Here is a 26,455-nt window from a genome sequence, read left to right on the forward strand (position 1 = left end):
ATCTTCTCTTTCAAAACCTCTGGAATCACATCAGTCTTCCTTTCTTTCGTAAAGTGGCTGCAGGGTAAGTAACTTTGCAAAGCATTTTCTTAGGAAGAAGTCTCAGCCATTTTTACTGTGCTTCACCAATCTATTGTCTCATACAGTTCTGCTTTTCATTTTTCCTCTCAAGACAAATACACTACAAAGAATGCTCCCTTTCTTTCATGTTCTTTGTTCAAAACCAGAACTGACAACAATCCTTTGCTATCATCATGACATGCCAGAATAAGGATACATCTCCTCCCATGACCATTGTTTTTGTCTCCTGCTACTGGATTATTACTGGGTGGCACACAAATGTAAGAAAACCACCAGAGTTAGTGTCTGCCAAGTTCCATGGTGTTATTCCCATCACATTAAAAGAATATGATGAACTTTAGCTTGTACTGCACCAGTAATTTTTTGTTTTTTCAGTCCCATGTATTTACAGTTTGTGGCATTTCATGAACTTGTGAAATCTTCTGTATTCCTTTCTGAAGCAAAATACAGTCTTTTCAATAAAAACAGGAATTTCATTATGCTTGACTGGCAGGCTCAGGCCACATAACTTATGCAAGGCATCCTTCCTTTTCTTTTCAAAAGTTATTTTTTGCTGTAGAAACAGAAGCAATTTATGCTTCTATAGCTATTTCTATTTTTTCCCCCACTAATTTTGATCTGAAACCTTCATACAGAGCATCTGTTGTTGCAAGAGTAACTTTAAAGTTGCTGTAAAGACCACATGGCAGTCACCTCACCACTACCAAAAATCCCAGTCCTTTACAGGCAGGATTTTTGTCAAAACTCAACATCTTGGGAAAGATTCTGACAACTGCAATAACATCATTTTCTATATTGACCTGCCACTAAATCATGCAATCTCTTACATTTCATTCCAGGATAACTGCCAGGAAGAGAAGATTATAGTGTCTCTTTCAACTGACAGTAAATTATTTCAACTATGTATTCTTTTGTTACATTGTTTAATTTTAGACCTCCTTTTCCACTAGAGAATCCACTAGAGAATAGAGAAAAACAGCTCTATCCCTGCTCTAATCCCAAATACCTGGTCACCTACCTCTTCTCACTGATGTTACATGCAATGATTTAAATGACCATTAAAAACAACCCAAGTACTTTGAAAACATAATAAATATGAAACACAACAGAGAAGCCAATAACCTAGGGTAGAATCCCTTTAAACCAAGCACACAAACAGAATTGATTTAGTCACACATCTTTCCATGCAAACAACTGCTTTGAAAGGAAGTTGACACAACAGTAAAGTACTGGAAAGTGAGAAATAACAAACTTGAAATTTCCACTTCCTCTACACATGGTTTCAGGATAGAAAAGGCCCTGGTCAACAAGATAACAGGCTCTGGCTACCTTCTGTTTGAGAAATAGGCTCCGATGAAATAAAACAGACCTTTAAAGACATGTCCTGCTTCTCTTCCTTCTCCCTGCACATCTGAGAGGTGATATGATACCAGTCATGTCTGTGAGCATGGCCCTTCGACACAGAATTCACAAAGAATCACACAGAGTGGTAGGGATTGGAAGGAATCTCCAAAGATCATCTATTCCAACTCCCCTGCTAGAATAGGATCACCTAGAGTAAATCATCCAGGAACATGTGTCCAGGCAGGTTTTATATGTCTCCAGAGACAGAGACTCCACAACCTCTCTAGGCAAAAATTGCTAATGCAACACAAATAAAACTTCAGACACAACATTTTCAACATATTATCAAAAGCATGCTTGCAAGAATGGTTAAATGCCTCAAATGCCTCTCATTTTTTTTATATACCAACCTAACAATCCTTGAAATCGTGCCTGCCAATGTTTCATAGATGTAAAAAATCAGATTTTGTAACTGTGGGGCAAGGAAACATAACGACAGTTATAAAGGGTTTACAATCCAGTACTGAACTAGCATATTGAAATAATAAGTTGTTTCTCCAATTAAAACAAATTCTTCAATGAAAATGAATCACTGAGGCTTCCTTTCCTAATGCAGCTGTATGGCATATTCACATTTTGCAGGGTTTTTAGGTGGTGAATCAGTGAGGAATAAAGAAGGTCTCCCTTACAATGATTCCTTCTCCCACTACACTGTTCCTCCCCTACTTCCTTAGAAATAACTATGGAAAAAAGTGTTCTGACTATATATATATACACACACACACACACACACACACACACATTTCCTCCATTTCTTCAAAAAGCTTTGCAGTCAGTGCCTGACTTCAATACAGAACTCCCCAGTAGCCATTGGAACAGAGGGGAAATCAGAAGCAGCTGCCATGACAGACGAAGATACACCACTTTCGTCTTGAGCTGCAAGGTATCCACTTTCAATTATTCCATGTTCTTTGCCACTCTTTCTCTTGACTTCCTCCCATTTCTCACCCCAAGTCAATCTATATTTAATTCTTAAAGCTCTTATTTCAAAAAGCCCACATTCACAGTTTAGTCTGCACTCAACTGCCTTACACTGCCCATTGCTTAATTTTAAATATGAACCCATAAGCCAGATTTTTAATGCACCATTCAACAGTACCAAGCTCAAAGATTTGTCATAGGACATAGATCAGGCCAAGACCACTGAACTGCACAGAGGCAAAGTTCCGTTTTTAAGAACTTAATCTGGTCCTATCAGCTAAGGCAGCCAGCCAGCCAACTTCAGCAAAATAAGACAAAGCCACTTTACAAATCTGTGATTCAGCTACAGCTCAAACACCTTTTATACAAAGACACTGAAATCAGTGACCTAATTCAAAAGAGGAAGCACTCTCTACCTCTTCTCCCCATCTCCCCCACATCAGTCTGGAAACTCAAATGAAAAAGCTAGAAAGCATCTTTCTTTCCTTCTTCTTTTAGCTATAGAAAAAGAAATGTCTTAAGAACAAAGGCCTGTAAGGAAGATGCAGCAGGCAAATAAGAATCAGCTGTGAGCAATCTATCCTGTCCTTTCCCAGGAGAGCTCCCAAGCTTTCCTATTAGCATTACTCACTACTTAGAGGGCACCTGTCAAAACCTCCAAGGGTTAACCCACAGGGCTTTAAAGGAATAGGGAAGACACTGGTCCTGTCCCCTTCTGAGTATTCTGTATTTTACACTTCAAGATGCAAAACTGATTAACAAGATAGAGTAGACAATAAGAACTGGCAACTTCAGATAGCAAAAAGAAGGAAATTAAAGTAAGGAAAAGAAAAGAATTTAAAATTGACCTATGTATCCAGGATTTTCAATTATTTATAGCTTGGCCCTGTGAGATACTCAGCAGTCTTCCAAGGCACAAAAAACATGAGCTTATTGTGATTTCAGTGGCATAAATCCAAACCTATTCTCAGTAGTAGTTCTACCTAAAAACATATCACCAAATTAAAATTGCATATTTTATGATAGTCTATGAATAGCAAGGAAAATGTAGTAAAAATACAAACTAAATTATTCCTTGCAACTCACTACTAATGTATCTCTTCCCAAACTGAAAATGCTCCAGAATGCCACAGAAAAGTAAAGATAGGAGGAGTTTAGGAGAATTTTAAGTTACTGCCCATTAGCAGTAGTCCCTCCTATGCCTCTTATCAAGAAATTGTCACTTTATTACCATTATAAAATGGTGTTTCTTAGCTCTATCAATTTATTCTTTTACATTATTCTTGTGTGCTTTTAGAAAAAGCAAGATGAACCATGCTTATTTTTAATATTGTATGTAAAGCTTAAAGAAGTGAAATAGGCCCAAACAATCTCTTCAAGATTAAAGATCTCTCTAAGCCTCTATCACTACTATTCTCTGCAAAATTCTATTTATTGTATCACACAACAGAAAAATTATTTTGACCTCATTTAACAATCTATGCATTGTCATAAACTCTTTGAGACAGCAGTTCCATTTCTCATAGCATCACGCCTTTTGTTCATCTTCTGGAACAAAATGCCCAAATCTCCAGGAGCAGACCTTCTGAAAACAGACAAATGGAGCTCTGCAGCATGGAGCTGCAGACCACGACTCAGCATGCAGTTTCAGCACACTTTGAGAGCAGTAATTCTTGACTTAGATTTTCAAAATAAGGTAAGAAAATACACAATTACTTTCATTTTGCTCACCATTGACTTGTTTTGATGGATAGAGTAAGGAAGCATGAAATCTTTAATAAACTGAGGCAAAGGCACTGTTTAAAGGGAGCCATAGCCTGTTTAAAAGGTTGCCACCAACACAGGCTTGGAAAACACTTGCCCTCAGACAGACAGGCAACAGCTTCTGCTTCTAAGTAGAATAAAAAAATTCTCCACTAAGACCACACAGGAGGTGACAGTATCCATAGGAGAAGGATTAATTCTGTCTTATGGGTGCAGCTTACCACTCTTAGGTGAAACCTACCAGAATACTCACAGTTTGGATCAGCTCAAGACTTAAAATTAGGATTCCTATTTCTATTCATTCCAGGAGGGACTTTTTTCTTAATGCATTAGCTCATTTCCTAGTCTGCATATATTCATTCATTTGGTTATCGAAATATTAGCCAAGGGTGATGTGATAATTTTGTTCCACTGACACAAATGAGTAGATTACATTTAAAGCAAGACATAGCTGCAGGCACCAAACAATGCTGCTTCTAGTAGGAAAGCTTTTCCTCCTGTCCCCTCCTTGCTTGTTTCAGGACCTTCAGTCAACACTTTCAGTGAACACTAGGAAAGAGGAGAAAAGATGCTTATTTCCCATCTATACACAAGTTAATGTATGTTATATGTATGCATACCATATAATGCACCTCTTTCTTTTTATGGCTTAGAAATAAAAGTAAATGTAGTAGATTTTTACTGTGTACTTGCACTGATCATTGGATGCCATAAAATATTTTATTTGGCACAGCTTTGTAAAAATCAATAACTAAGCAGGTGCCAGCTGTGCAGCTCCATGGTGCCACGCAGTCATGCTCCTTACTGCCTCCTAAACTAGAGGGGCAGGAAACGATGGCTCCAGAATAGAACTTCATGAAATTTACACTGCGACAAATGGAATTCAGTCTAATCAAGCACCCTAGAAAAATTAACTCCTTTCAGATCAACTCAATTCTTTCCTCATTTGCAGCAAGGCTCCTACACTGGCTTCAGCTAAAACATACCCAGTTTGGGCCCTTTAAAGATGAAGGTGAATCAAATCCATGCTGTAAATGCTAGTGTCTCATGGAAGTCCAAGCACATACAGAACCCATGCCAAATGGTTTGTAATCACAAACATTCTACACTGCATCTCATTAAAACACCTGGGAGAGAATCAGCTCCTTGATTACCAGTGCACCAACACTGCTTGACCAGGCTTACATAAAACAAAAGTTATTTCCAAAGCAAATATTAAAATAGAGGCATTAGAATAGCAAGAAAAAGGCAAGAGTAACATTATCCTTCCTGGTGATACAATTTGCATTCTGGGATGACAATGTGATATTCGTGCTTCCCAAGAGGTCAACGGATGGGGTAGGAAAGAGCATTCAACGGTCCTGCACATAGTATGGGGTTACTTAACACCTGTGAAGTGCCTTACAGCTCTGATCTCCACTGAGGACTCTGTGTACCCACCATACAGATGCTGCACACAGGGCAGAACATAACTTGTTCCTTTTCCCCTTTTAAATGGAAAACAAACACACACAAAAACCCAACAGTGAAACCACAAGCCAGCTTCCTATTCTTGAGTGTGGCAAATGGTTTGAATGTTTGCAAATAACTTCCCAGTTCCTCTTTCCTTGCTCCAAAAATCGAAGACATTTCAGCAAAGGAAGAAGTGAGTGCCTACTGGGGAGTCAAGAGGGAAGAAGTGGTGATCAAGCACCTACTATCATGTTACTTGAAGACTGTATCACTTTGCTGTTTCCCAAAAGGATCAAGACTGCTCAGTTCATTGGTGATTTGGACATGGAAAAGGACTGTTCTGCCCCTCTTTTACCTGGGTAAGAAGAGCAGCAAGCAGTCATTCAATGTCAGGAAAATAAATTCATTACTAAACCTCTAAAAAGGTGTGAGACTGCAAAAGCTAATGCTGACTTGGCCACTTTGTGTAGCATTTACTTCCTCTACAATTAAACCTCAAACCCAACCCTCAGAGTTTTCTAGAATTGCTACAATCTTTTAATTATCCTTCTAATGAGAGGCAGAGTTAGATAAAGCTTCCACTTAGTTACTCATCTCTTATTTCCAACAGATGGTTGGTTCCTTCACTGACTAGTCTCTCTGCAGATTCCTAAGTAGGTACAGAACAGCCACATGGCAGCGTGGGATCCACAGAAGATAAAAGGGCACTTCCTTCCTAAGCCCTATAAATACACACAGCAGATCATGGGTACTATAAAGCAGGGAGAACGAGAAAAGGAAAAAAACCCAAACCCTACAAATTTAGCTTATGGCACTTGAAGACAATTCTTCTATTGCATTGTTAACTGCTGATCCTTGGTATGATTGTGGTCCAGGTTAGACAATGATCTCACAAATTTTGGCCACAGCTCAGGAATTAGCAGGGGCCTGTGACCACTGCCTGCCACTGTTTGCAGACAGTCACCATTTTGAAGGTGTCATGGCTTGAGTTGAACCTGCTGCTGTTATTCATACCATGCTGCGGTCATGCCAGCTTCAAAAATGAAAGTCCTAACTGGAGCAAAGTATTATGGGGCTTGAAGTTCAGACTGCAACATGGGAGGCTTCCTGTTCCCGTTGCTGTTTCTGCAGGTTCAGGCTTCTTGGATGTGGTCTCTTTTCAGCAGGCATGGCAGCAGGAGTGGCAGTCAGGCAGCTGCAGCGTTTGGCTTTCTGTTTTATGCTGTCTTTTCCCCTGTATTTCACTGTGCTTTTTCTGCAAAAAGGCTAAGGTAATCATGCATTGTATTATTAGATTAATTAGATTATAGCTAAAGTAATTACACATTGTGATTATTATATTTCATGTTATATTAAACTCTCATCTCTTTATCTCAACCCTGAGCTTTGTGTGTTACTTTTTCCCCTCACTTTTGTGTTGGGTGAGCAGGGTAAAAGTTTAGCCCTTGCACTAAACAATTACATAAGGATGGCAAGAGCTGAACATTACAGACCTGGGCTGTTTCATGTCAATTTACTACAATGCAAAAGGAAGACCTGGGAACTTGTAATTCACTGTTACGTGTTTATCCTTTGTAGTCTTACCAAGCCTCCAGCTTTAGACCGTGACTGGTCAGCTCTGAGGATCTTATTTCATATCTAATCAGAAAAGCAACACTGGGATCAGATTTGATCTGCAGTGATGTCCCTCCAGAGTCTTGTATAAGAACCCCTTTTTGAGGGTAAAGTTACAAGGCGTAGCAAGAGAAACATTTGAAAGTAGGAAAGTAGCACTGAGAGAGAAACAACCTTCAAGAGAAGACTGGGAGCAACAACTCTTAAGTCTTGACTGGCAAGTTACCTGCAGAGAAGATAAAGGTATCTAGATAGTCTGGAAGGAATCACATGTCTGATTTCTGTTTGGCCTGTAGGTTTATCTGTAGTGTTCAAATGGCTCTTACTCAAACTAAATCCCAGGTCTGCATTTGTTAACAGCTTAGCAACAACAGAGATAAATGCTTATAACCGAGGAGCAGTCAGGACCAGACTCAAATTTATGAGATTCCTGCCAATTTGATTTGATTTACCTCTGAAGCAATTTATGCCCTTGGGTTCTGAAAGGACATCTGACAGACACCAAGAGAAAGTTCAGGAGAAGAACATGGATGTTTTCACAGGACTGTTGATGTCTTCTGTACATAGTTTGAACTGTCCAAAGACGAGAGCATGCAGAGAAACTTCAGAACAATGACTCATTACACACATATCTATACAGATAAACAGACTCATACAGACAGCAGTACAACTAACACTGCAAATGTTTCATTTTAGCCCAGTCCAGAGAACACACAAATCCCTGTGGAAAAGGCAGAGTGCTGCATGCCAGAATAGACTGTGCTGGAGTTGAAAGTGTTGCTCTGTTTTGTTTCCAGGTTCCTACTCCCACATTCAGCGAACACTGACTCTTCCCTTGAAACATCAGCCTGTAGGGCAAGAGGCAACGATTGGCAAAACCAGAGATACGCTGTCACCACTTGATGGAAAGTCCAGCACCTTTCCAGAGTCTCTTGCCAACATAATTAAATTGTGCCATTACAGATCCTCTGGCCAAGATTTCTAATAAAGCATTTCCTACCTCATTTCCTGCCAAAATTTAGAAGTGCAAGTCAACATTCTGCAGTAATTCATACGTGCTTTGTTGCATGGCATAAAACTTTTCCTTCTTTTTCTATTTTTGCAGTAATGCTGCTGCTTAAATCAAGGCAAGCGTTTAGCACTGGAATGACGTAAACATAACTCCGACATCTGCCCTCTGAAGGAGAGGAAAATGAAACAAAAGAATAAACCATGCTCTTTTACTTCACTCTTTCAAATTCCTCAAATATAAAAAGAGCAGGAATCTTTCCTGCTACTGGGAGCATTACCATCTCTTCCTTTACACACACACACACACACACACAAAATAATAAAAAGAGACATAAATGACTGAACCGGAAGCCAAATTCTTTAAGAGTGTTTGAAGGACAACTTTGTTGCTTCTTGCTAAGGATTGACTGCACAGGTAAATAGGTATCAGAGCTGCTGAACCTGATCATCCTAAAGTTTATGCCCATATACCATAACATGATAGGGCTAAAAAGCTTAGACACTGGACAGTGGCCTGCTGATAAAGACAACCAACTAGTGACAAAAAGGTTTTTCCTTAAAGTCATTGTTCCAAATCTGCTTTTTCAGAACATCTGGCATGTGCGTGGTGCCCATCAAAGCTTTCCACAATCTAAACATTCCACATCTCCCTGTTCATGGAATCAGAAAGTTGGATGTGGACTAGTCAAACCCAGGAAACAATCTTGAGACTGCACCCTACAAGTTAATTGAGTAACTGTGCAACCTCACTGAAGCCATGCAAAATTAGGCTAGGAAAGGCATGAAGGAAAATGAAGATTCTTGGTTGGTAACTAAGGGACCTTTCAGTGTCCTCGTGCTGCCTTTCTTTTCTTCATGACACAATCAGATGCAGCACACAGACCCAAGTAGTGCTGTCACATAAGGCCAAAGATAAATTGCACCAGAGATTCTGTCTTCCTGCCAGCAGAATCAACTGCTCTGAGCTCTAAATTTGCATGAACAGTCCAACCCTTTTTTCTGTCAGAGACATGAGTCCTCTTTTGTCCACTCCAGATTAGATCAATACTGAAACAGTGCTCTTCAGCAAGACACCTGATCTCTCGACAGCTGGATGAGCCACAGCCCAGCTCTGAGCGTTCCCACTGCTGCAAGAGCTTTGAGGAGAGAGCTGGAAATGAAATCTTTTAGTGTACCTCTCATGAGACCATGAACCACAATTGTTATCCATGCTTGAATTTCATGACTAAATTGTTGAAACTAAACCCAGACTTTTCTTCTAAGTGGCTAAGAATCCTATGACAACTTGACTTAGTTCTGTGGCTTTCAGCCAAATAAACCAATTCCATCTTTCTCAGGTTGAGTTAGCTGAATGCCTGCATTCACAGTCTTTTTTTTCTTGATATAGAGGAATAAAGATGAAGAGGAAAGGAGAGGTGGCACCAAATGGTTAAAATAAAATTAAAAAAAATAAATTGTACAAGGATGTTTGCTCTGGTTTGAGAAAGTTCTGCATGGAGGCTCTGTACAACATTTGCACTCAACATCCTGACACTGTGACAGCACAGTTTCTACCTCTGATAAGGCTGCTGTAGCAGCAAAAGAAACAGCAGATACTTTTGCCTCAAGGACACAGCAGAGACGTTCCCTAACCTTCCCTCTGAGACAGGCAGCCAGCCACAGTACTGCAGTTCCTCTCAATCCAAATGCAAGAAGCTTGCATCATAGTATTTGAAGGTGTGTTGTCATGCAAATTTAGAGCGTACCACTTATGCCATGACACCTGTGGACATGTTTGTCACACAGCTGGCATCAAGCAGCTTACCTGCCTCCACTGAGGCTAAAACACTACACCTTACCCTGAGAGAAGAGCAAGCACCAGGCAGCCCGAGCAGAGTGATGGCCTGCCAGCAATCCACACCCTCACCCTGCACTGACTTGTTAATGAAGTCATACCTCTAACAGCTCATAATCCAGGTACACTTCCCTTCTCCCACTCAAACTATATTATCAACTGGAACCAGAACTACAAAAGTATATGAACATTGAGACAGCTGAACCGCATATTTAAAGCCCAGATTCCTGTTTATTTCTGTTATTAATGCAGTGTCTCTTCCTGTCTTCCTGCCAACTAGTATCAGAAAGCTGCTTCTGTCTCCTGGGCTAGCTTACAATTCACTGCCTATAAAAAACTCTTCAGAGCTGCACAGTGCCTTTACAAATGACAGGAAAAGTAAGAGCACCCAGTATCTGCCCAAGCTACTGAAGTCACTCCTGCTGTGATTACAACCAAAAGTTTCATGTCAAAGGCTGGGTTTCTCCTACTTACCATTCTGTTGGCCTTTGGGGCACCTTTTCTAACCTGAGCAAGTTGAAGTTGAACATTTTCAATCACTGTGTCCAAAGACACCTTGGATACCAGTTTAGACACTCCTCATATCACAAAACTAAAGTGAGACAATTCACAGAGATCAGGATTGCAGTTTTGACACTGCTCTAGATAGGCTCCAATAGCAGTGACGTGCTCTGTACCTACATCCCATTCTACCATCACTATTTTATCTACAAAGAGCAGAAGAGCACTCTGGCATGACAAGAGAGGCTAGCTGATGGAATCAGAAATCTGAGGAAGCCTTGCAACATCATGAATGGCTTGCTCATTCACATAGCTCAGTTCCTCCATTTCACAGTATCACAGTCTATCAGAGGTTGAAAGGGACCTCAAGAGATCATCAGGTCCAACCCCCCTGCCAGAGCAGGATCACTTAGGGTAGTCTGCACAGGAACACATCCAGGTGGGTTTGGAAAGTCTCCAGAGAAGATTTAACTCAATCTTACATGCTCAAGTGAGGCTGCAAAAGAAATAGGAGTCTATTTAGTGCCATACGGATAGTTGCATTTGTAGAGAGGACATCTGTCACCTAAGAGCAGCACTGAAAGTACCAACCAGATGGATCTGAGCTTTTAGCACATTAAGCGTGTTCTGCATTGATCTGGTGACCTGGGGGCAAAAGCCCTAGATATCTCCTTACATGACCTCAAGGCACTGGTCCCACCTCCATCTCTAACCAAGCAGAGCACTTAGAAGTGTCATTCTCACACCTATACTACTCCTCCTCCTCTTCTATGACACCATCAGCTAACCAGAATGAAGAATTAATTTCTCAAAATTTGCTGTGGCTTTCCCATGCAGGCTTGGAGGTGTGATATAACAGCACAGTTCAGAAGAATGTGAACTTTCATAGAGTTTAAAGGCAGTTGAAACAACCGGTCCTTTTTTTCAACTTGCATTGTAAAGAAGGGTGAAAAAACCCAAAGATGTGACATGTGCAGTGTAGTTCTGGCTTCAGCTATTAGTCACGTTCAAATTAGTTATAAATAGAAGGGGGAAGAAAGGCCAATAACCAGAATGAAGTGGTATAACCAGCTCCTACTCCAAGTTCTCTCACCACTATAAATACTTGCTTAATTATTTTCTGAGGCACGAGGCTGGTATTTTTAATTGCAGAAATCAGAATTGCTACTTACACCTAGTAACTGGATTTGTTTGAAGGGAAGACTGTTTGTGCTTTATCCTGTGGGAAGCTGTTAAACACCCAGGCATTTCCCCCTCCTCTCCTCACTGACCCTCGAGAGACCACTTCACATGAAAGAGTTTTCCTTTTTGAGACAGGGATATTACAGCAATATGTCCTATACAGTAAATCCTGAAATATCCAAGAACTTAACTGCTGACACATTTGGAATTCACTAGCTGTGCTTCTGATCTATAGTAGGAGGTTTTCTGCACACATTACAGAACTTTTTCAGAGTAATCCAAGATGTCATAGTTCATACAAATACAGCATCCTCCTTGAGTTTATTGCATCTCTTTTACCTTGGTTTGGTTTAAACTTTCACAAATATCGCAACACAAACATTTGTGTGAAAAGGAGTCATAAATTCCTTGACTTCTATAAAAGAAAGCTGTTCTCAAATCCTTTCTGCACTAGGCAAGAGTCTGTAAAATCTTACTTACTCATAATAGTATAGTTGACAAATATAACTGTTCTTTTTCTTCTCACGAGCAGTGATTTCCAGATTTGGAATTGGCCAGGATTCAATGTGGAAAAAAGACTTTTCATGACAATCCCCAAATAACTTTAGAAGTCAGGAAATATCCTCGTTAGGAAAGGGGTGGATTCATCCTGCTTGAAGTACTTGGCAGACCAAGCATCCCACATCTCCCATATATTCAAAGAATCCATCCTTTCCGTTTCTGCAAAACTTCCAGTTGGGTGTTACACTGACAACCAGTGCTTTATCATAGCCACCCATTACCCATGCAGTACACAGGAAAAACTACTGATCATCCAGCAACTTTATAAATTGCAGTTGCACCCTTCCTATTGTGATTTATATTGTCATTATAGACCAACCACACCTCCAGTGCCAAGTCCTCCCCCTTCAACACTAGCTAGAGCACAAGGAAGAAAACAGTCTCCTCAAGAAGGCCTTTTGAGAGAAAGCCTCAGGGGCAAGTAACTTCCAAATGGAAGTGGTCATACCGTGGACAGTCTGCAAGAAGATTTACTTCTGCATTTGTTTCAGGGTTATTTAGGAAACCAGTTTAGAGGATCTTTACTTACAGTATCAGACTGAGTGACAGTTTCACTGTTACCTTTTTCAACAGTCCAGTCCAAGCTCACACCTTCAGCAGATCCCAGGCAATACAGTACTGTACAACCCTCCTTGTGGTGAGGCATGATCTACTGGTGTAAGTATATGGATGAGCACTCAACATGCACATACTGTAATGCTAGATCTGGTGTCCTGGCATGTCCCATGTCAAGCAGTTTAACCTTTGCCTCTGTTTCTGCATTTATTAAAAGAACACATAATATGTGTCAGCTCAGCATGGCACAGGGATTAACAGTTACACTGCAGAGGAATTTGAAGAAACAGAGTATGCACACATACACATCCCATGGATATGCCGGTTAAGAACAATTGTCCTTACATACCACAAAGGCTTTTTTACCTATGGTTTCAAGACTGGGAAACTAGTGGGATACAAACACTTCTCCAATTTTGTGCAAGCAACCTATTTCAAAATAATTTCAGTGTGATACATGCAACAAATACAATTTAAAAATAACACTGTTAAAATACTTCAAGTCTAATGGATAGTAGTATTTTCCCTGGATATGACAAGCAGGCTGCCTTTTAGAGATGATTCACAAATACAATCTGACATCCAGATATGCACCAAAAGAGCTCGCTGCTGCTGCTTTCTTCACATGCTGCTGTCCTGGGCCAGTCACAACGGAGAAACTTTCTTAATGGCTTTGGGGTCAGGATGTGGAGAACAATGCTTGGTGTCTCCACATGTTTTGAGAGAAGCAACCTCCACATGTTAGAGCTCAATCGTTTGGGAAGAATAGAAAACCTGTGCCGAGCAGTTGCAAAACCTAGCACTCCCCCCCCCACGCAGATATCACCTTACAGTTTAGTAAGGTAAAAGCTGGCTGTGCAAATAGTGTGCATAACCCAGTCCTAGCATTGTCAAACAAACACAAAAACTTGCCTGAGCAAGCTGGGACAGAGACAGGTTGAGAACAGTTTCTACCAGTTTCCCTGGAGTACCTCATAATATGGGCAACCGTCCAGGTTTTGGAATACACAGCTTCCATACCCCTGGCTGGGCCTTTTGCTAGGATGGAAATGGAATGGACAATATCCTACTGCTTTCCAGTTGGTGGAATCCTATTAAACCAAACTGTTTTCATCAACCAATTTCAAAGTTCAGAAAAAAAAACACCAAACCAACGTATTTTTTCCTGCTGACAGCTACTGTTACTAGCACTGCAGAAACATTTCAGCTAACTACAGGAATATTTCTCCCCAGGAATTGCTGTCATAGGCAGGTTAACACCTAGATAAGAACTGCTGTCATAAGCATAATCCAGAGAAATCTTCAGTAATGTTTCTGAGAAGAGACAGCTCAAGGAAGATCTGACAGATAGGAACACCTGACTGACAAGCCCATGAAAGTGATACAGCTTCAGCCCCTGCTTGAGAAGTAGGATACTCCAGGACATGCAGAGCCAGCCACCTCCAAGCTGCAAGGATACGAGATTATTTTCTTTCATGCAACACCATGTCTGGCCACACTGATCCACTCATTTATCACTCTGCTACCTTATCACACAGGAACCTGTTTCTCAAACTGAGAAAACTGAAAGGACTGTGTAAAATTTCTACATCACAGCTACCACAAGTTAATCCATTTCAAAGCACTAATCCTGATTTTTGAAACCTCCTTTGAGCTTTGATTAGGCTTTCAGGGAAATACACCTTTCTTCTTTAATGCATCACTACATCAGAGAAGCTGCTATAAGCACAATGTCACAGCATGGAAAACCTTCAGACTAGCTGAAGGCAAATCCACAACCTTTTCAATTGTCTCTAGGCAGCTAAGACAGTGAAGAAAAAGTTACACAGAATTTATCAAATTATTCTTCCAAGCAGTTGCCCAAATCATATTATAAAAGTATATTCTTAGCAGTTGCCAGGTAAAGATCTAAGTATGTTTTAGAAGCCAGGGACAAACATCTCTAAAATTCTAAGCTAGTTGTCTCACATACTGTATTTATTCACACTAGATTTTTCAAGCATTTTTCTTGCATGTCGTAGTTCAGTATTATTCCTTTAAACAATGACACACAGTGAAAGTGTCAAATACTACAGAACTCACAAGGCAAAGAGGTTTGGTGGAAGGAAAGTCAAGAAATCCCACCTATGTCAAAGACTTTATGCTTATTTTACACAAAGCTTTATTGGTAACTAATAAACCATTCAATACCTGAAAATCCTAGTCAACATAAGGTTTGTGTGTTTTACAGTGTTTTCCCTCATCCTCAGTTATGAATTAATTATCTCATTTTTCCTATATCCTCAACCTCAGATGCTCCTTGCACAGTTGTCAGTTAAGCAGAACTCTCCTGATACTGCCTTTTTTGGCAAGAGTCACATGAGTTCTCATGACATATGGCCAAACCTGAGTTCATACTAACAGAATTGTAGCTGCTGTTTTTCAGTGCCTTCTCGACATGGCCAACTCACAAAGTAAGAGATTACCCACAGCCAGCCCTCTCTTACTAGACTCAGTCAAGCACAAGGTTATTTTTTTAAGTCAAAACTCACGTATCATTCGGTGATTTTTGTTTTATTTCAATATTTGGAGCTGGCACTTCCTTATAAGAAAGAAATTACACTCACATATAAACTGCTAGAACACTTGTTTGCTTGAAGCCTGACTGACTTCTGAACACTCTGGGTTGAAAATTGGTAACTGGCTATTAAAGTTTAACTGCTGAAAGTGGCCACTGGCTAATTCTGAGTTTCTGTAATACATGTGTTTGTTACGTGTAACTGGCCAAGTGAACAATTGCCAGCTTCATCCAGTTCAGCAAAAGTTATGAAAACAACCCTGAGTAGTGCTGAGAGGCTCATCCTAAGACAAGCACTACCTCACTCAAAAGACTTAAGTGTATTGACTGTATTAAATTTGACTGTCAAGATTAACAGTTGTTTCGGATGTCGGCATACTTATGTTTTTTAAGACCCAAAGTTTTTGACCTATTAAAAAAGATGCTCTTCAAGAATCAGAACAAAAAGTGACTCCAAATAAAAATCTTGAGACATAGTCAGCATTTTAAAACAGATGCATGGGTTTCTTTTCTGGAACATATAAGGTTCACAGAACTGGAGCACGACCATCCTTTCCATCATAAGAAGTCTGCAAATTAAATACAGAAAACACAGGACATTTTTGTAGTTAGGCCATGTTAGGCCTCAAGATGCTAGTCCGTTCAGTTCCAGAAACTCTTAAATGCATGCAAATGGTAAATGGACTACATTCACATCATGACTAGGAAAGGTGGAGGACGGTGATCACACAGTAATACGGAGAAACTTTGGTTTAAAAGAGAAAAAACCATATAGCAAACACAAAATTAAGTAAATAATTGCACCCTTTTCTGACTTAATTTAACAAGCACATGATGTATTGCAAGAGTATAAAGCATTCAAAGAGTAATACATTATATGAAACACATTTTCCCTAAGAAAATATAGATGATGGCAGTTATTAAGTGGTTACTTTGTACATGCTTTTGGATGCTTCTTCAGACTTCTTGGGCATAGAGAACTTATTTTGATTACGGTTTGCATACTGCACAGGACAAGGAGTCAAGTCATGAGCATCCAAGCAAAGATGACACAGCTGCCAAGTAAACTAAGCACAGAACAGAAAAGGACTCTAGCATTTCAACACTGTTTCAGCACCAAATATTTCTGAGGATGTCTGATCAAAATAGCAATGCTACCAGTAATTAGCATTCATTATGTGTGTAACAGCACAAGTCTACAAGCTCCCATCATGGTCAACAACTAAGGAACTTTGTGTTCCGACACAGAACACTTTCACTTTGGTAAGTAAATTGGGCATATTAGAAAGTATGACTGAGTTTGCCTTAAAATAGAAGATGTGATGGAAATGGAGACTACTGGCTGATTCAGAGTTCAAGTCCTACTTCTAGTAACTTATGAAAGTGGGAAATGTTAGGCAGTAGGAGATCTCTCAAGTCAAAGAGAAAGATTTAATTTATCTATTTCAAGAAGACAGTATTGAAGTAATCAAGACACAAGAATACGCCAGCCTGGAGGAATGAAAAAATAAAGGTTATTCAGATATTGTGAAGAAAAACCACACTGCTCAGACTAAGCCTATTTGTAAAGCACAAGAGAAAAAGCAGGATTAAATGCTGTGACCAAATAATAGCTTGAACAAAGAAGGGCAGTATTGAGTCATTAGTCTTTAGCATAATATTATATATATTTCAAAATCAAAGCTACCAGTAGCAACACTAGGAATCCTGACACATGTAACACAATGCGGTTGTTAAATACACAAGACCTCACTGTAATAACAATGAAATTAATGGTGAAGTCTTTGGCCAGGTCTAAGGCTCTACTGGAGTCAGGCTATGTACACACTACAAATATGCTGCTATTTTTAAACACAGAGAAATGCAGTGCAGTAAATCAAGAGAGAAGTTCAGGACACAAGAAGGGCTCCAGATGATATATTTTTGGATGTGTGGCAAATAATAACACCAATGATCAACAGTATAATCAGTGATGAAAACTCAATTCAGATGCTTGGAACAAAAAGTTCCAGCTTTGTCCCCCTACAAAAAATGCTAAGGCATTTCCTCATCCAAAGGGCTCCTATCAATATGCACCAGCTTTCCTGTACAGTTTGCAGTGGATCAAGTATTTCCCTTAATGGGGTGTTTCATTTAAATGACCCCTACTGTACTTGCTTCTGCAGCCAGGATAAATCCATTCAGTCTTCCTTCTTTTAGAGCTACCCAAGTCCCATATGTCTTTTTCTCTGACCTGAAAAAAGATAGTAAGTGGCAAGAAAGAGACGAAAAAGGCAAAGAACAGAGGGTCTTAATCCTGTCTTTTATGATTTAAGGCATGTGAACAGAAGGGATGGTTGACTGATTATGATTACACTCTACAATTCTTGTGTTCCTTGTTCTTTGCCCATCTCCACTAGGAAAGCAAAACCTGACAGCAAACTGGTGAGTCAGCATGCTGCTGCTGTTTGTCTTAGCTATAAGGCATTGATTTTTCTCCATAAGACTTTGATATGGGGTCACAGGTATCCTAACCAAAATCTTTACTGAGAGCAAGGGGGTCATGGCAGCAAGAGCTGTTTGTTTAAACAAAAAAAGTAAATTCTATTTTTACAGTATTTGTTTGGACTTTTAGAATTTCTGAGAGACTTGAAAGGAAAAAAATATATTAAAAACAGTCTTTTTAAGCTGTTTAAGAAGGAATCTTTAAATCTTAATTTAAAAGTCACTGAATGCTTCCCTGTAATGAAGTATCTTACACATATGTATGTCTAATTAACACAAGACCTAAGGCTAAAATGTAGAGTAACTCCAATACATGAAAGGATTTTTTAGAAGGCAGCACATTCATTTCTTCAGCACTTATATTGAAAAAAGCCTGTTCTCTGGACATCTGAAATTAGACAATTAAAAGTCACAACGAATTTTTAAACTCCAAGCAATGCTGTTTGGACAAAAAAAAAAACTAAATTGTCTTGTTAGTACTTCAAGATTAACATTAACCAAAAAAGAAATTCGGTGTACTTTAGAAACAAAAATGCAAAAGTGGCTCAGGAAGCTCAGAGGTCTCCCCCTTCACAAAGAACAACTCTGTAAAAGGAATTATAATATTTCAATCTTCAGTATGGGGTAATCAAAGAATCTCTGTTTAATAGGCTGGAGATTAGTTATGAAGCACAATACAGAGTAAGACCATAAAAAGCTAATTGCAAATCACTGTTTTCTTATTTAAATTGGCAGGAAATTGTGAAATATTTCTTCTACAAAAACATAGGTGAGCCATTATGTAAAATTTACCATTAATGAGGTGGAAGGGAAGTACAGAGCAAAGTGGTAATAATATGTTAAGAAACCAGTTGCTTCTGAAAGAGACAGTCACTGGGCAGGAAAGGTCTGTACATTAGCATGTAAGTCTGAGATTTATGGTCAAAGCCAATTTTCAGACAAACCACTTAATCATTGTTTTAGGCTGTGAATGAATATAACACCAGGTGCTATTTCCTATGTACGCTGCAAAAGGCTTTGAGACATACAAGTGAAAGAGTGATATAATTAGCACTGCTAAGAAATTCAGATTACAGTTAGAGGTGGACAATAGGAGTTTTATAAACTTTTCTGGATGCATTACCAGAACAGACACCCCAGAATAATTTGTACCCTCAGTGCTAGTCAGAAGTTTGTGTGGAAGAAGCAGCATTCAGCATACTGCTGAGGCTAAGCAGAGATGAGAATGGATGTATGCCATGTACTACAAGTGGAAACAACTAAACCCTATTAAGTATATGATGAGCTTTTTGTTTGACAATGTCTTTCTGCAAGGTACCTGAAGAAACTTTTTTCAGTTACGAGCTATCTCAGGCTCCAACAGCCACACATTAGTAAATATCTCCTCTTTTGGCAGTAACATACCAGACTATCTGAACCACCCTCTTCAGATCTGAAACTTGACATGCTACAGTACAGACGTATCCAAGGCTCTTTGTGGCAATGATTGACAAAGGACTCTTCAGAGATTCTCAGACTGTTGTTGTTTTTAAGGTCATCCAGCATTTCAGAAACAAGGGAATTCATACTGGAGTCCCACCTCAGCTCTGTGTTCCTCCTGTGCTTCATGCATTCTTTAAACGCACTAACACCTGTTGTTAGGAAGATGTTTACTTCTGACTTTTAAGTATCATTCCCTCCAATTCACATCAAGTAAGTCTCCATCAAAAAAAATCCTGACTCAGAGCTACAAGAATCGTGATTATTAGGAATTTAAGGCCATGGTTCATCTTTGCTTGACAAAGTGTAACTTCAGTCAATAACAGAAAATTGCTCTGGTTTAATACTTTCTGGAAACAGAAGCATAAACAAAGAGAAGCTTCGTGGAGTTAAAACTATGCCACTTAGGCTTTCTAAAGCAAGCCTAAGCATTCAGTTACAAAATATTACCTATTCACACCATTGCTACCATAAATTTGGTAAAGTTGCTGTCAAATAATTGGAAGTTTAAAATAAATATAATGCAGTGACCTTGGTTCTACAACAGACTGAAGACAATTGTCCATGTTGCTTCCCTAATTTCTGAGATGTACATAAGTCATAACCTACAAAACCTGGACATACAGTAGGGAAACTCAAAACATGTGACACATTTGATAAGCCAGACATTCTTATCCTAATTGAAAATCAGGTGTGTTCTATCTGTACTCTTTGCTTCCAGGTCAAAGTAACTAGAATACCGCAGCCCAAACCACAGCTCCTCTAACTAATCTCTATCATGTCTCTTCTGTGGCTGTCCTTGTCACCATTTGTGACTAACACCTGGGTTAGGAACATGCTGGCAAGGAGTCATCTAGCACTCTGTTAACAGCCAGAAGCGTGGCACTGCATATCAATGTGACTCAAATAAGGCACATCAATTTCACCTATGAAAAGAACTCAAAGAAGTTTTCTTAACTCCCAGCCTGCCTATCCTGAATGACTTTCTAGAAAAAAGTCCCAGGTTACATTCCTCCAGTTTCTACAGCAGGCAGCCAAAAGCTTCTGCTTGACTGCTGAACAAGCCCATTAAGTCTAACCCTGCAAATCAATGAAGGATGAGGCCACAAGAGGAAGCTAATCTCTTCTTCCTTCCAAGAAGGAACAGATGGCCCAGAGGGAAGGCAGTACTGTAATAATCTCCAAGTTACAGTATAATCTCCTCTAAAAGTGCTTTCTTAAGAGGTAATATGACCTCTTCCAGATTGCATCCCAATATCCAGCTGAAGACCTTCACCAGTCTCCTATAGGAAGGAGGCATCACCACATACACAGGCTTGTCCCATCCAGTCTCACCAGGTAAGGCTGCAGCTGTTCTATCAGAAGCCAAATTCACATACTTGCACATCATGCCATTACTTTTCTCCTAAATCCCCTATAGCACTAACAAAGTCCAATTTTCTTAAATTTCAGATTTCTTTTGAGATATGACAAAGTTCACAAGGTGGCACTGCTCAAGATCACTTTATTTTGAAAGACAGATACACGCCAGCACCCTAGAATTACTCAATGAGTGATAGAGAACAAATCCTCTGTTTGGCATTTCAAATTGACAAAACAGTCAGCAGAGCCTTGAGAACAAGGCATGGCATTGCTTTGGTCAAGATGTTTCACACAAAATATGAATTACTTAGAGATTACAGTTTATAGTCTCAAAACTGTGTATGCAGTGGTGTGGTAGAATGTATCAGCTGTAAGATTACAGTAGACCACTCCTTAAAACTGTCCTCCCATACACTGGCAGTATGTATCAGTTCAGTTAATTGAATTTTGTTAAAGTAATTATTTCTGAACTGTTTTAAATAACATCACACAAAAAAAAGTGATTATCAAAGGTTCTACTCCGAATAGCATATGTTTTTATTTGTAGTGGGAAATAAGGGCAAAAAGGCAAACTCTAAGGTCTAGGTAAAGAGAGTTTGCAAACTTCTAAGCAAAACAAACCCAACTAAATTACTATGTCATGATGCAACTTTTGTTTAAAGATTAATGAAAACCAGCCAAATGCATAGTTTTGCAAAATCAGTTCAGTATAAATGTACACTCAAGCAGGGACATCTAAGGATACATCCTTTTGCTTTGTCAGCAGAAGGAAAAAAATAGAGTAACTGAACCTGTCATACTAGCCCAAAAGTCTTCAGCTTCCTAGGTGAACACAACCATGTGCAATAGGCTTCACATCAAACTAGAAGCCTTGAAAAATACTCTCCACGCTACAGTTCTGAGAGGAGAACCAGGCTACTCAAAATAGCTTTATACTGGTCTTTCCCTGTAAGTCCTTAAGAAAAACTACTCCAAGTCAAACAAATTGGTGAGTGGGAAAAACGCCCCTTGCTCCCTGTAGAGAGGTGCTTCACAACACCCAGTACACAGATCCACAAAGAATGATAAGCCTAAGCTTTTAGAAAGTGCTAATATTACAAAAGTGATTTGGTGAAGCCTTTCATTCTCAAACAGTTGGTCTCTTGACAATGTGTCTCTGCAGCTCCTAAGCACACATATAATAAAAACCTCACCATGAACAGATCCCTGTAAAGGGACAGATATGTGGTTGGAAGCTGTGAAAGTTCACACTTCAAAAAAATCAAACTAACAAACTGCTGAGCCCTGTTAATTGTTTCTTAAAAAAAAAAAAAAAAAAAAGCCAACCCCAAATATAAGCCTTAAATAGTTTATCAGATTCTAAAATTTAGACTGATCTAACAGCAGGTTTCATTAACCTGCCATAGATTACTTACACAGAAGTATGTGGATTTCTTTTTATCTAAAGCATATGAAATCTTGAGATAAAAACCCAGCAAATGAAATTGAAAGCATGCACATGCTTTTAAAATCATTAGGAAATACATTTGTCTTTTATGTCCATAGATGAAGACAGAAACCAAACTTCTATGACAGACTAGGACAGCAACACAAAGAGCCAAGACTAAGTTAGTGTTGAGGTGGCTCATTAAAAATAAGCATTTTTTTTAAATTAAAAAAAAACAACTTTTTTTTAAAAATCTACCTAGTGCTTGAAACAGCATAACAGAAGGCAGAGCATACGTGCGAGCTGGGGGAGTGGAGAGTCAGCAATGCCCTTCCAACACTCTACCAACAGCAACAGGCAGCTTGCATAAAATGTGGTATTAAAGGAGCTGTATGCCTTCAAATCCTTTCCACATGAATAATGTGTCTTCAGGAAAATGCTAGCTTAGTTGTTCTTGCTTTCCTGAGGCAGAAGAAACCAGCAGGATAGAAACAAAGCTTAGGTTATCTGGGGTTTGCGGCTGTTTTGAGAAGTAGGAGAAGAAGCATGTAGAGTTCCTTCAGCATAATTTATTTCTTTTATTCTTCCTGTAGCACATTAGTCATGCTCAAGCATGAAATGTCCTACAAAGACGACTTCAGAATACCTAGGTCTGCTCTTGTGTTGGAAGCACAGAGGAAGGATGCAGCCAGAGGGGCACTGAATCACATTTCCTACCAAGGGAACCTTTCCAACACCTCAGAGTCTTTAACAGTCCTTTAGCAGACAAGACAGACAAGTTATTAGAGGATCACTTCATAGATTTTTCTAATTTTGCAAGTCAGATGAAAGATCTGAGTTCAGCTTTTTTTCAGAACCAAATGAAGATATCAGACTCTTACAGTTTTAAGCAAGTTTTAAGGGAGCAGTTCACAGGAATTGCTTAGGCTCTACTTTCTAAAATATCCACATGATGACTCAATGCATCCTTCTATTACTGCTTTTAGAAAAAACGTCTTTTCCAGCAGTTATTTACACATGGTAGCACAAGGAATAAACAGACTTCCATTCCCTAAATCTTGGGATGTGCCCTCTACTAAAGCCATGAAGAGAACTGCAGCTAAGTGACTGAACTGATAAACATAGCCAGCTTCAGAGTTCTTTGGAGTCCCAAGTTTTACAGCCCCCAAACAAATCGATCTCTTTATTTTACTGGCTGTGTATAAAACATAACATTTGCTTCAAGAAGCGGTTATCCAGAAGTCTTCTGAATACAAAACAGGGAAATTCGCTATTGGGAGAGTGGGAGGGCGATGAGAACCAGCAGTTTGCTTGGTTTGGATTTTTTTTTTAAAGAGTATTGACCCATTAGAGCTAGAACACCCATCTCTAACTGCTTATTATTCAAAGCACACACACACACAAAAAGACAGAAAGAAGAAGAAAAATAATTTGCATTCTTTAGGAATCTAGGTCTCCTGATTCTTAAGTGTAACACAGACCAGCAGAACAATAAACCCAGCAATTTCCTTGTAAATTTATGTAGCATGCACAGGTTATGGAATGTAGTGCAATAGGGCACTGTGCAGTGACAAACCTGCAGTCCTTACAAAGCTAACAGCTTTAAGCTCATGATTTGTACATGTGGACAATACTGAATGACCTCCAGGATTCCCAACATTCACAAGAAGGTAGATTTATTTGTAATCATAAATCAGCTCTTTTGTTTGGGGGGTAAGCATATCCTTGGAAGAACACAGGTTTAAACTTCACATTAAGTAGCAAATGCAGAGGCCAGTACTTTAGCTCTAAGAGATGAATTTGAAAACTAGACTCCAAAACCCGGAGCAGATGATACAGAATTTGAGTGAACTCAGTCACAATAGTTGTCTGCTCCTCCTTTATCTTTTTTCTTTTGAAAAGTATCTTCACAGTTTAGTTCCATTACAAAACAGTGGTCTCCCTAGCAGATGCCTTATGTAAAAACATCTCCTGTTTCAACATAAGAGGTCCAACATTCACAATGGAGAAAAAGTTATATTACTCTTAGTGTAGTGGATATAATACAAGACCGTCATTTTTCTGATAAAGAAAATGCATCAACATTTTACATAAACAAGCACTGCCTGCCTCTTACTCCGCATTTTCTTAAGCATGATATAAATAGTAGTTTGGAGAAGGTACTAAACTGGACTGCAGTACAACAGATCAGTATCCTAGAACAGCATTAGTAAAATAAGAAGTAGCTGTTCATTGCACCAAACCATCCCCTCAATACAATGAACAGACCAAGGCAATAAACCCCAGTTCCACATCACAGTTCTTCCATTGCTGATAATGAAGTTCTAATTCAGATTCAAGAGACCACATTAAGCAGAACTACTTTTGCATATGCAGAGACATAAGGGAATGGGATGGGAATATTTTTTCCTGCATATCCAAAAATCAAGACAGTTAAAAAGCATATACTAGTGTATAGTTCCTGATATTCCAAAACAAATGACAAAGCAAATGTTATTTCCAAGCATGTGAGATAAGGAAATAGAACTCTGTTTCCCAACTTCCTACAAGTTGCAGTGAGATATTTAATTGCTACTTCACAACCTGAAGTGCCCTGTTCTCTGGTACCTATACAGAAAACACAACTACTAAATAGGATGAGACAGTTAAATGCTGAACACATAGCAGATTTTAGTACAAAATTGCCAACAGAAGCACATAAGGTCTGAGAAGTCACAAAGCCACACTGGTCTTTATACAAGGTTACTTGTTTGCTAGTCAAGCGCCAAGGTTCACAAAACGAATCGTATCTTTTTTTCTTTTTCAATTCAGATTTGAACTTTGCACATTTTTCCTTACAACACTTCACTAAAATCTCAATAGTAAACAGATGGGCTGAGGATATTTTACTTATAGGTGTTTTCAAGCACGTTATGAATAAAAGAAAAGACTACAGGAAAGCCTGAATACTCAGCCCTTTAGATGCATACTTCAGTTTGCTGCTCCTGGGTCAGGCAGCAGGACAGCAATCTAAGCACCACTTGGATGACTAATGCTGAAACAGCAGCAGCAATCATGACAGAGACAACAAAGAACCCCGGCAATCACACTCAGCTCTAATGAAAGAAAAATTATTAAAAACCCAGAGAAAAAGCAGTTCCAATGCTAAAACATACTTTCTTAAAGGCCACTTTTCACTGAAGGGATTATATATGGTATTAACACCATGAATCTAAATAAAGCATATGGCATAAGCAAATGTTAGCATAAGATCTTGGACACCTTTAAGAATGGAACTTTAAGACAAACGGATTACAAAGTGTTGTAATAAAAATACTGCTATGTCAAGGAAGGTGTGTGTGTGGTGTTAAAAAAAAAATCAATTAAAAAAAAAACCTGTCTCCTGAAATGAAAGACACAGAGGTATATTCAGCTAAAAGAACATAATCTTGGAGATCTTCATATAAGCCACTGGCTTTACCAGACTACTTCAGACAGAAAATTCCTCTGCAGCTTTTCATTTATAAGGAGACCAAGGTAGAGGAACAATGGGCTAAGAGGGCAGAAATACCCTGAGTGTTCAACAGGGGTGCTTTAGGATGCTTTCCCTCTCTCCTGGTACACAGACGTGGAAGACACAAGGAACAACACATATGAGATAGCTCCTTTCCCCAAAAGGTTCTACCTCAGGTCTCCCATCAAGGTAACACTGGGAGCATATGAAAGTGTTTAAGCAACAGCAATTTTTCTGTAATATGCACAAAACTATCAGGCAGACTAAGGGAGTCAGAGTTATGCATGAGGAGTGGTGGGCTGGTGTGCCTCTCCTTAGTTGTACTGGAGAACAATTTAGACTGGAGGAAAAAAGGTTGTACGGGTTAACGCAAAGCTCTTTAGGAAGGCAAGCTTAAGGCTAGAATATGGCGTAATGTGTGCTATGGTGGAAGCGGGATCCGAGGTAAAGTCTAAATGTATACAAAAGAGCGTAAGTGGCACAAATACAGAGACTTGCTAGGGCGTCCACACAGGCTAGACTGCTAGAGCAGCAGACGAAGGGCTGAGGGTGCAGCGTGCTCGGAGGGCAAGAGCAGTGCCTCTGCCTGGGAACGCAGAGCGAAGGCGCAGGGCACAGCCTGGAGGCCAGGATGGGAGGACAGGTGAACCGGCTGAGAAAAGGCTGAGGGCAGGCTAAAGCACAGCAGTTAGCATCGTGCTCAGGGCACAGAGACGAGAACTCGGGTGGAACGGCTCAGACAGGCGGAGGGACGTGCGGTCGCGGGGGGAGCGG

The 26,455-nt window shown here is 39.5% G+C and overlaps 1 protein-coding gene across 1 annotated transcript in view; it reads right to left on the reverse strand.

Moving 5' to 3' along the window:
- The window catches only part of HS6ST1 (heparan sulfate 6-O-sulfotransferase 1), a 194,230-nt gene that overhangs the window by 167,246 nt on the left and 529 nt on the right, over window positions 1-26,455 (reverse strand). The gene's annotated exons all lie outside the window — the stretch shown is intronic.

This window comes from Indicator indicator, chromosome 13 (assembly GCF_027791375.1).
Source record: "Indicator indicator isolate 239-I01 chromosome 13, UM_Iind_1.1, whole genome shotgun sequence".
Classification (NCBI taxonomy): domain Eukaryota; kingdom Metazoa; phylum Chordata; class Aves; order Piciformes; family Indicatoridae; genus Indicator; species Indicator indicator.